General features: G+C 42.5%; 1 pseudogene; it reads right to left on the bottom strand.

The window, feature by feature from the left end:
* Nucleotides 1–1,479: 1,479 nt before the first annotated feature.
* Nucleotides 1,480–1,574, bottom strand: LOC120891027 (U6 spliceosomal RNA; annotated as a pseudogene).
* Nucleotides 1,575–8,872: the final 7,298 nt, after the last annotated feature.

The following is an 8,872-nucleotide window of genomic DNA, read 5'->3' as shown; positions in this document are numbered from 1 at the left end:
GCTGGGCCTGGGATTGTAGCTCAGTGGTGAAGTGCTTGCCTCATATGTATGAGGCACTGGGTTTGATCCTCAGCGCCACATAAAAATAAATAAAAGCAATGTGTTCATCTACAACTAAAAATATTTTTTTAACTTTTTTTTAAGAGGGAGAGAGAGAGAGAGAGAGAGAGAAAATTTTAATATTTATTTTTTTTTAGTTTTCGGTGGACACAACATCTTTGTTTGTATGTGGTGCTAAGGATTGAACCCGGGCCGCACACATGCCAGGTGAGCGCGCTACTGCTTGAGCCACATCCCCAGCCCCCTAAAAATATTTTTAAAAAATATTCAGGGGTGGAGTTGTAGATCAGTGGTAGAACACTTGGCTACCATGTGTGAGGCACTGGGTTTGATTCTCAGCATCGCATAGCCATAAATAAATAAAATAAAGGTCTATTAACAACTAAAAATATACTGTAACAAAATAAAATAAAATATTCACAGATACAAGAAAATAATAAAATACAAAAGACAAAGAAGACATAAATACACAAAATGGACAGATAAATCTGAGGTAACTTCTAAAAATAAAACTGGTGCTCATGGAAATTAATACCACATATCTGAAGTCACACAACTTTGAGATTGAAGATCTCAAGCTTCTTTTTAAAATTTTTTTATTTACATATGACAGCGGAATGCATTACAATTCTTATTTCACATATAGAGCACAATTTTTCATATCTCTGGTTGTATACAAAGTATATTCACAATAATTCATGTCTAAATACCTGTACTTTGGGGGCTGGGGATGTGGCTCAAGCGGTAGCGCGCTCGCCTAGCATGCGTGCGGCCCGGGTTCGATCCTCAGCAGCACCACATACCAACAAAGATGTTGTGTCCGCCGAGAACTAAGAAAAAATAAATAAATGTTAAAATTCTCTCTCTCTCTGTTCCCCTCTCTCTCTCACTCTCTCTAAAAAAAAAAATAAATAAAAAATAAAAAATAAATAAATAAATAAATACCTGTACTTTGGATAATAATGTCCATCACATTCCACCATCATTTCTAACCCCATGCCCACTCTCTTCCCCCCAGACCCCTCTGCCCTATCTAGAGTTCGTCTATTCCTCCCATGCTTCCCCTCCTATCCCACCATGAATCAGCCTCCTTATATCAGAGAAAACATTTGGCATTTGGTTTTTGGGGATTGGCTGACTTCACTTAGCATTATCTTCTCCAACTCCATCCATTTACCTGCAAATGCTATGATTTTATTCTCTTTTATTGCTGAGTAACATTCCATTGTGTATGTATGCCACATTTTTTTAATCCATTCATCTACCGAAGGACATTTAGGTTGATTCCACAGTTTAGCTATTGTGAATTGTGCTGCTATAAACATTGGTGTGGCTGTGTCCCTGTAGTATGCTGTTTTTAAGTCCTTTGGCTATAGACCGAGGAGAGGGATAGCTAAGTCAAATGGTGGTTCCATTCCCCCAAATATGGAACGCTTCATGAATTTCATGTCATCCTTATGCTAATCTTCTCTGTATCATTCCAATTTTAGTATATGGGCTGCTAAAGTGAGCACTGAAGATCTCAAGTTTTTAACCACTGTTACATTGCTTCACTTACTAGGTGCCTTTTCTTTCTTTTTTCCTTTTCTTCTTCTTCTTCCTTTTTGTTTTCCTTTGAGGAAAAGTTAATTTGAGGCTTATGGTTTCAGAGATCTCAGTCCATAGACCGCCAACTCCATTGCTCCGTGCCTGAGGTAAGGTAGAACATGATGGCAGGAGGGTGTGGCAGAGGAAAGCAGCTCAGGCCAGGACAAGGCAACAGGGAAGCAGAGCCCAGGTGCTGTTTTAATCATAGGTAGAGCTGTCTGTTTCCTTCAGAGGACCAGGAACTGCTCAAGGCCAGGGCCTGGATGGGATTTGTTTCAGTGTTATTAATGAATATCTACTGAGTTGAATCTGATTGAAAGCTTTGAGGATGGAACTGATATTGGTGAGTGCCCACAAGAATTAATGGTGGGGCTGGGGTTGTGGCTCAGTGGTAGAGTGCTTGCCTGGCATTTGTGAGTCACTGGATTTGATTCTCAACACTGCATATAAATAAATAAAAGAAGGTCCATCAACAACTTTAAAAAAAGATGTTTATTTAAAAAACCAAAGAATTAATGATGGAGTTAATAAAGAGATTAGTGCATAGGGGAGTGTTTGGGAGCAAAAGGCATCTTTGGGGGATTATGGAAAGAGGAGCTTGATAAGTTGGCCACCCAAAGGTCAATGAATAGGAATTTTGAATTTCTGGTTATATAGCTGGTTCTTCTTGGATTGTCTTTCTGGCTTTTGAGGGTGGGTATCGGGCAAGGTAGAAATGCTAGGAGAGGGTATGCTGATGATAAAGAGGCCATATTATGAGCTTCCATACTCCTCCTTGGACTTTTGAATGGAAAAAAAAAGAAAGAAAGAAAGTTGGAGCTCGTCCGTTAGGGAGAAAAAAATTTCCTGGTTCAAAAGTCAAGAGCACAGGGCTGGGACTGTAGCTCAATGGTAGAGCCCTTGCTTCACATGTGCAAGGACCTGGATTCAATCCCCAGACCTGAAAAAAAAAAGTCAAGTAAACAATGTCATATTCTTAGTTTTGACAAAAGTATCAATAACATAAATTGGGGAAATTAAGTAAAGGTTGTATCCCAAAATACAAAGATTATGAAAAACAGAAAAGCAAGAGCTGGATGCAGTGGCAAGTGCCTGTAGTCAGGAGGCACTCAGGAGGCTGAGCCAGAGGATCCCTTGAGTTCAGGAGTTCAAGACCCACCTGGGCAACATATGGAGACCCCCATCTCAACAAACAACCAAACACAGAAAAGCAAGTTATAGCTGAACTGATGGTTGGAATTCACCCCCAACCCCGCCAAACAAACAAACAAACAAACAAAACCCCACAGCCTCTGAGCAGAGATGGGAGAACTGCTGTCATCCTTGGATAAGCTACCTCAATGTTCAGAACTTTAGTTTGGTCATCTGCCTTCTTAGTGTGTCTGCTGAGGATATGGAGATGATGAGATGAAAGAAAGGCCAAGAAGGGGATCAGAATCCTAACAAATCAGTGGGATTCAGGACCAGACTATAGATCCAGAAGGGAAGCCAGTGGAAGGTCTGGGCAGAAGTGAGTGTTGGCTTCATCCCAATACACTGGATCCTGAGGAAGGTTGATTGGAGACCCTGCCTTGGGATGTAAGGCCACCACTCTAGAAGACTGCTTGATGAAGTAGGGCTAGAAAGGCCCTGATACTTCCTCAGAGATGAGGCCCAAAGTGCTGGAGCCTGGATGGATTCTCATCAGCTTGTCTTGCCAGTCTACTGCATCCCAGGAAAGATGGACAGTTCAGAGGCTGAAGGAGCTGAGCCCAGTAAGACTAGTCACCCAGAATCTGGTTCCAGATAATTTTGTCCCTCCCCACCATGGAGGTAGGCAGGCAGCAGTGTGTGGCCTGCAGGAACAGAGTGGCAGCTCTGGGATGGAGGTGGTGAATGAGGCTGGGCTCGGGCAGGTAGCAGTGGAGCGTTCCTGCAGGCCTGGGCCCTCCTCTGCATTAATTACCTGCTGACATGGTTTGTGCTGCTCTCCCTTTGTGTTATTTTAATTAAAAGAGATCTCCTCCGAGCAAACCAGCTGCTGTGTAGGTTGTCAAACTGTCAGCACACACAGGATGGGTGCCATGGGGACATTAAGTGTGGGAACTACTGATGGGCTCCCTATTTTCTTGGCACATTAGGATCTCTACCACAAGCCCACTCCAGTGGGTAAAAAATTGGGCACAAAAATCTCAAAATCAAGAGTGTGGATTTGAGTTCAGACAATCAGGTCTAAACTTTGAGTCTGCCAGTAATTTACTGTGATTCTTGGGTAAATCACTTAGCCTCTCTGAATTTTCCTCATCTGCAAAATGGGGATAGCAATATCTTGTCACAAGAATTATGATTGATAATGTACATAACCTGCTTTACTCTGGGCCAATCAATATGGTTTGTGATTAAGTGAGTTTTCCTATTTATTTTAGGGCTCCCTAATCAGACAGACCCTTTTAAGTACATTACAGCCTGCAAAGAATCTTTAACTAAAATACAAATGGGAGAATTTCCTTAGTTCTCATTATTGACATTCTATTTTTCCGTGCATTTCATTCTGTGTTTAGTGAACTCTTGCTTTCTCTGTAACTTTGCCTCTCAGCTCTAACCCTTCAAACCATTAGGACTCTTGTTTCAGTTTCTTTCCTTCCCTAGCAGGTTCCTGGGTGGACTGAGCATTCTCTTTGAGGCTGTGTGTGTGTGTGTTTCTGGCGCACAGTGCTTAGACTTGAACCCAGGGCCTCACAGAAGCTAAGAAAGTGCTCTCCCTCTGAGGTTTCCTAACCTTCTTTGAGTCTCTTGGAGTTTGCATGCAGCTTCCCTTACTGAGTACACAAAGAAATGGGTAAATGGATGGATGGGGAAGGGGGACTTTAAGGAGGAGGAAATGCTAGAGTTGAGCCCTGGAGGATCATTAGGAATTAGATAAAGAAAAGGAGCAAGGGTACAGAAAAGTGTCTTAGGCAGATATAAAACCACATTAAAAAGCTCAGGGGAGTGAGATACCATGTTGTATCTGAGGAATTGAAAAGACATGAGAAGGTAAGAGGGTAGCAGGATGTGGTGTGGTGCATGCCTGTGATCCCAGTGGCTCAGGAGGTCAAGGCAGGAGATCACAAGTTCAAAGCCAACCTCAGCAACTTAATGAGGCTCTGTCTAAAAAAAAAAAAATGCTGGGAATGTAGCTCAGCAGTAAAGTTTCTCTGGGCTCAATCCCACTACCCTCTACCCCCCCCCCCCCCCGCCAAAGGCAAAAGGTAGGTGAGAGACATGAGAATAGAGAAGAAGGTGGGATCCGAACACAGAGAGCTGTGTAAGCCCGCTTCAAAAGTTTGTATGTTGTGCATAGGCAACAAGAAACCAATGAAGGGTGTTTTTGGTTTTGTTTTCTGTTTTTCCAGATTGTTTTTGGTTCGTTCTGTTCTATTTTTGCTGTGCTGGTGTTGGAACCCAGGTCCTCAAACTTGCTAGGCAAGCATTTCTGAGCCACATCCCAAGTCCTCGGATTTGTGTTTTAAAAAGTCCATTTACATGAGGTGTAGACAGAAAATTAGAAAATAATGGGTACCGGGAACCCAAATGGGAGGGTGTTGTTTGAATTTAGGTTAAAGCTAAGATTCTTGGTTGCAAAGAAGAGAAGTAGCATTCTCTCTTTTTTAGAGATCCTCAGGAAGTGGAAGCTACATAATTAATATTGATCAGTCATGGGAAGTCTAAGAAGAGGCCATTGAGGGGTGGCCAGAGAGATAAGAGGAAGACAAGAAAGTCAATATTTGTCAGACAGAAGAAATCTGGGGGAGAGAATTCCAAAAAGATTGGAATGGTCATTGCTGAGAGGTCCCAGGTATAAGGACTGAGAAGTGGACATTGGTCTGGCTCAGCAGAAATGGGCTGGCATCCTTGGCAAGCACTTGTGTGGGGTGGGGTAAGGATGGGGTGGTGTGCAAGAGACAGATGGCCGTGATTTGGAAAATGAGGGGGTGGTGAGAGAAGAGAGTAAGTGGAGGAACTCTTTTAAGAAAATTGGCAAGGCACAGAAGGAGAGAGACAGAGTGGCAGATACGAGGAAATGCTGTGCAGAAGAATTTAGTTTTTTTTTTTAAATGGAAGAGAGGTGACCTGATTTATATGTGTAGGGAAGGATCTAGTGGAAAGCAAGAGGCTGAAGATATGGGAGAAAGGGGGAAATAGTTGTTGAAGAGTTTTCTGTACAGTGGGAGGGCTGGACATAGAGCGTTAGCAAACTATTAGGTCCGAACACTTGTCCTGAGATGGTAGGAAGAGAGGGGAAGGTGATGAGGACAAGGTGAGTAGGTCCCTATTGGTGGGGGGGAGGAGTTTGGGAAGTTTCGATGGTCTTCTTTTGATGGTCTCTATAAAGAGAGAGGTGAGATTATTTGCTGATGGTAAATCTAGGAGGTGTGGAGATGCGGGCTTGACCTGGGGTTAGAAGCCCCTTTTATGGAAATGGCAGGGAACTGACCTCGGGCTTGTGAAAGGCTTAGACTCTTATGGAAGAAGAGCAAATGCAAGCTACTCCTTGGGGAAAGCTCTTCCTTTCCCCAAACTCAGTTTTCTTTTTTCATCACCCAAGTGAGGGACCCATCTATGCACTGCTTGCCTGTCCAGAATGCAGCAGTGAAATCAACTGGAGAAAAGAAAGGGCCTAAAAAAAAACTTAGCCCAAAAATTTGCTTAGGTTTTCTCCATTCCAAAATGGGCTTACCACTCTTCCAGTTATCTTTTTTTTTTTTTTTTAAAGAGAGAGTGAGAGAGGAGAGAGAGAGAGAGAGTTTTTAATATTTATTTTTAGTTCTCGGTGGACACAACATCTTTGTTTGTATGTGGTGCTGAGGATCGAACCCGGGCCGCACGCATGCCAGGCGAGCGCGCTACCGCTTGAGCCACATCCCCAGCCCCTCCAGTTATCTTTTGAATCCCCTCCTTTCCTTCACTGCTAGAGTTCTTGGGAGAATAGCTGCAGTCAATGGATGAACTTCCTCTCCTTTCATTCTTTGTAAAACTAGGAGTAAATACAGAGGCCAGTCCCAATCCCAGGGGCCTTTGTCATCACTTGTCTGAAACATTTGACACTGGACCCTCACCTCTCCCCTGAACCATCTCTGGCCTTGGCCTCTGTGATAACACTCACAGCTTCTCCTCTTCTTCCCTTGTGATACCTCATTCCTGGTCCTGTGTACCTCCTCCTCCATCCACCCTTTGAGTGCTGGCATGGACTCCCAGTCCTCTTCTCTTTTATCCACACATCTCACCTATTCCCAAGACATATTTTTTTCTAACCCACCAGTTCCTGTCTCCAGCTCAGAAGTTTCACTTGTTCCTATTGGATACACACCCTCCCATATCTTTCTCACAGTTTGATGTGTCCAACACTAGTTTTATCATGTTGCCCCAAACCTGCTTCCCATTTCTTCCTCTGACTCCATTCAGCATCACTACCAGGCCAGGTAGTGCCTAAACTAGAAACCCAGGAGTTATCCACTATGTCTTTTCTTCCTTGACCCCACATTTTCTTAGGCATCACGTCCTGTTTATTCTACATCAACACATTTTAAATTCAACAAGTGCTTATTGAACCTCCATGAAATGCTAGACAGCATTCACAGAGCAATCTCATGAGTTAAGTATTATTATTCTCATTTGATAGATGAGGGAACCAAGACACATATGCATCTTAAAAATATCCTCTTCTGCTGGGTGCAATGGCAAACGCCTATAATCTCAGCAGCTAGGGAGTCTGAGGCAGGAAGATTGCAGGTTCAAAGCCAGCCTCAGCAACTTAGCAAAGCACTAAGCAACCCAATGAGACCCTATCTCTAAATAAAATACAAAAAATCGCTGGGGATGTGGCTCTGTGGTTAAGTGCCCCTGAATTCAAATCCTGGTACCAAAATAAATAGATAAACAAATGAGTACCCAATATTTACAAGGAAAATAAATGAGTACCTAATAGTGCCCCCCACAAAAAAAGTCCTGTTCTCTTATAGCTGCCCATGATGGTGCATGCGCATAATCCCATTAACTTGGGAGGCTGAGGCAGGAGAATCACAAGTTGAAGGCCAGCCTCAGCAACTTAGCAAGGCCCTAAATTATCAAGATCTTATTTCAAAAATAATAATTATTATTTTTATTATAATAAAAAATAATTAAAAACAAATTTAATTTGTTTTTACAAATTAAAAACAAAAATAATAAACAAAAAATAAATAATTAAAAATATTAATAAAACAAAACAAAAAATAATTTAAAAAATTGAAAAGGGCTCAGTAGTAAAATACAACTGGGTTTAATCCCTAGTACTGAAAAAAAAAAAAACTGTCCTCTTCTCTGTATTTCCCAAAGTCACCATAATATCTCTGTCTAGGTCTCCATTCACCAAACCCTCAGTTCTTTGAGGTCAGGAATTGGGTTATGCCTCAGTGCTATGGCAAAGTGCCTAGTGCCCCATGGGAACCTAGTGAAGAATCATTCATGGAAGGATAGAAGGAAGGAAGGAAGAAAGAAAGAAAGGAAGAAAAAAAAAGAGGGTTGAAGATGTGAAGCAGATTCATCATGCAGTGGTCAACAACTTGCCTGAATCCAAAGAGAAAGAGCAACCATACAAGTACACACACACACACATACACACACACACACACACACACACCAGGTTACATGAAGAGGGTTTATTCCTTATAAAGATGTAGCAAAGGACAACAAAAACCTAGTGCTCACTGCAAGCAAGTTTCCAAGGGTTCTGAAAGGGTGCCCAGGGAAAAGTGGGATGTCATCTGTGAATGCTCCACTTACATTGTAGCTGGGGCACCCACAATCAGCCCTTGCTGGTTTTATATGTCAAGGCAAGGTGGGTTGGGCTCCAATATTGTTTCTAGAAGGACTGGAACAGAGCCCAGTCTGTTCCAGCCATCTCTGACCTATCTCAGGATGTTGCATTCCCAGAACATTCTGCAGTTATTAATGAGGACTGCAAGAGAAAAGAGGAAGAGAATGGAGTAAATTCAGTCACCTGGAAAACTGTCCTAGTGGGAAGAAAGTGTCCTCATTACCTCATCTCAGCCCTCTCCTCTGAGCCCCACTGTTTGACATAGATAGGTGTGTAAGAATAATAGGGAAACTAACATTGACAAAATCCTCATTTAGACTTGTTGTGCTTAATGACAACACAGTCTCCCAGTTGAGCACTAATTGTGTGTCAGTGCCTGCGCCAAGGCCTATTGCATTCTGCTGAATA

Source organism: Ictidomys tridecemlineatus, chromosome 11, assembly GCF_052094955.1.
Source record: "Ictidomys tridecemlineatus isolate mIctTri1 chromosome 11, mIctTri1.hap1, whole genome shotgun sequence".
Lineage (NCBI taxonomy): Eukaryota > Metazoa > Chordata > Mammalia > Rodentia > Sciuridae > Ictidomys > Ictidomys tridecemlineatus.
The sequence above is the reverse complement of the archived record's forward strand: the minus strand, read 5'-3'. Positions and strand labels throughout refer to the sequence as shown.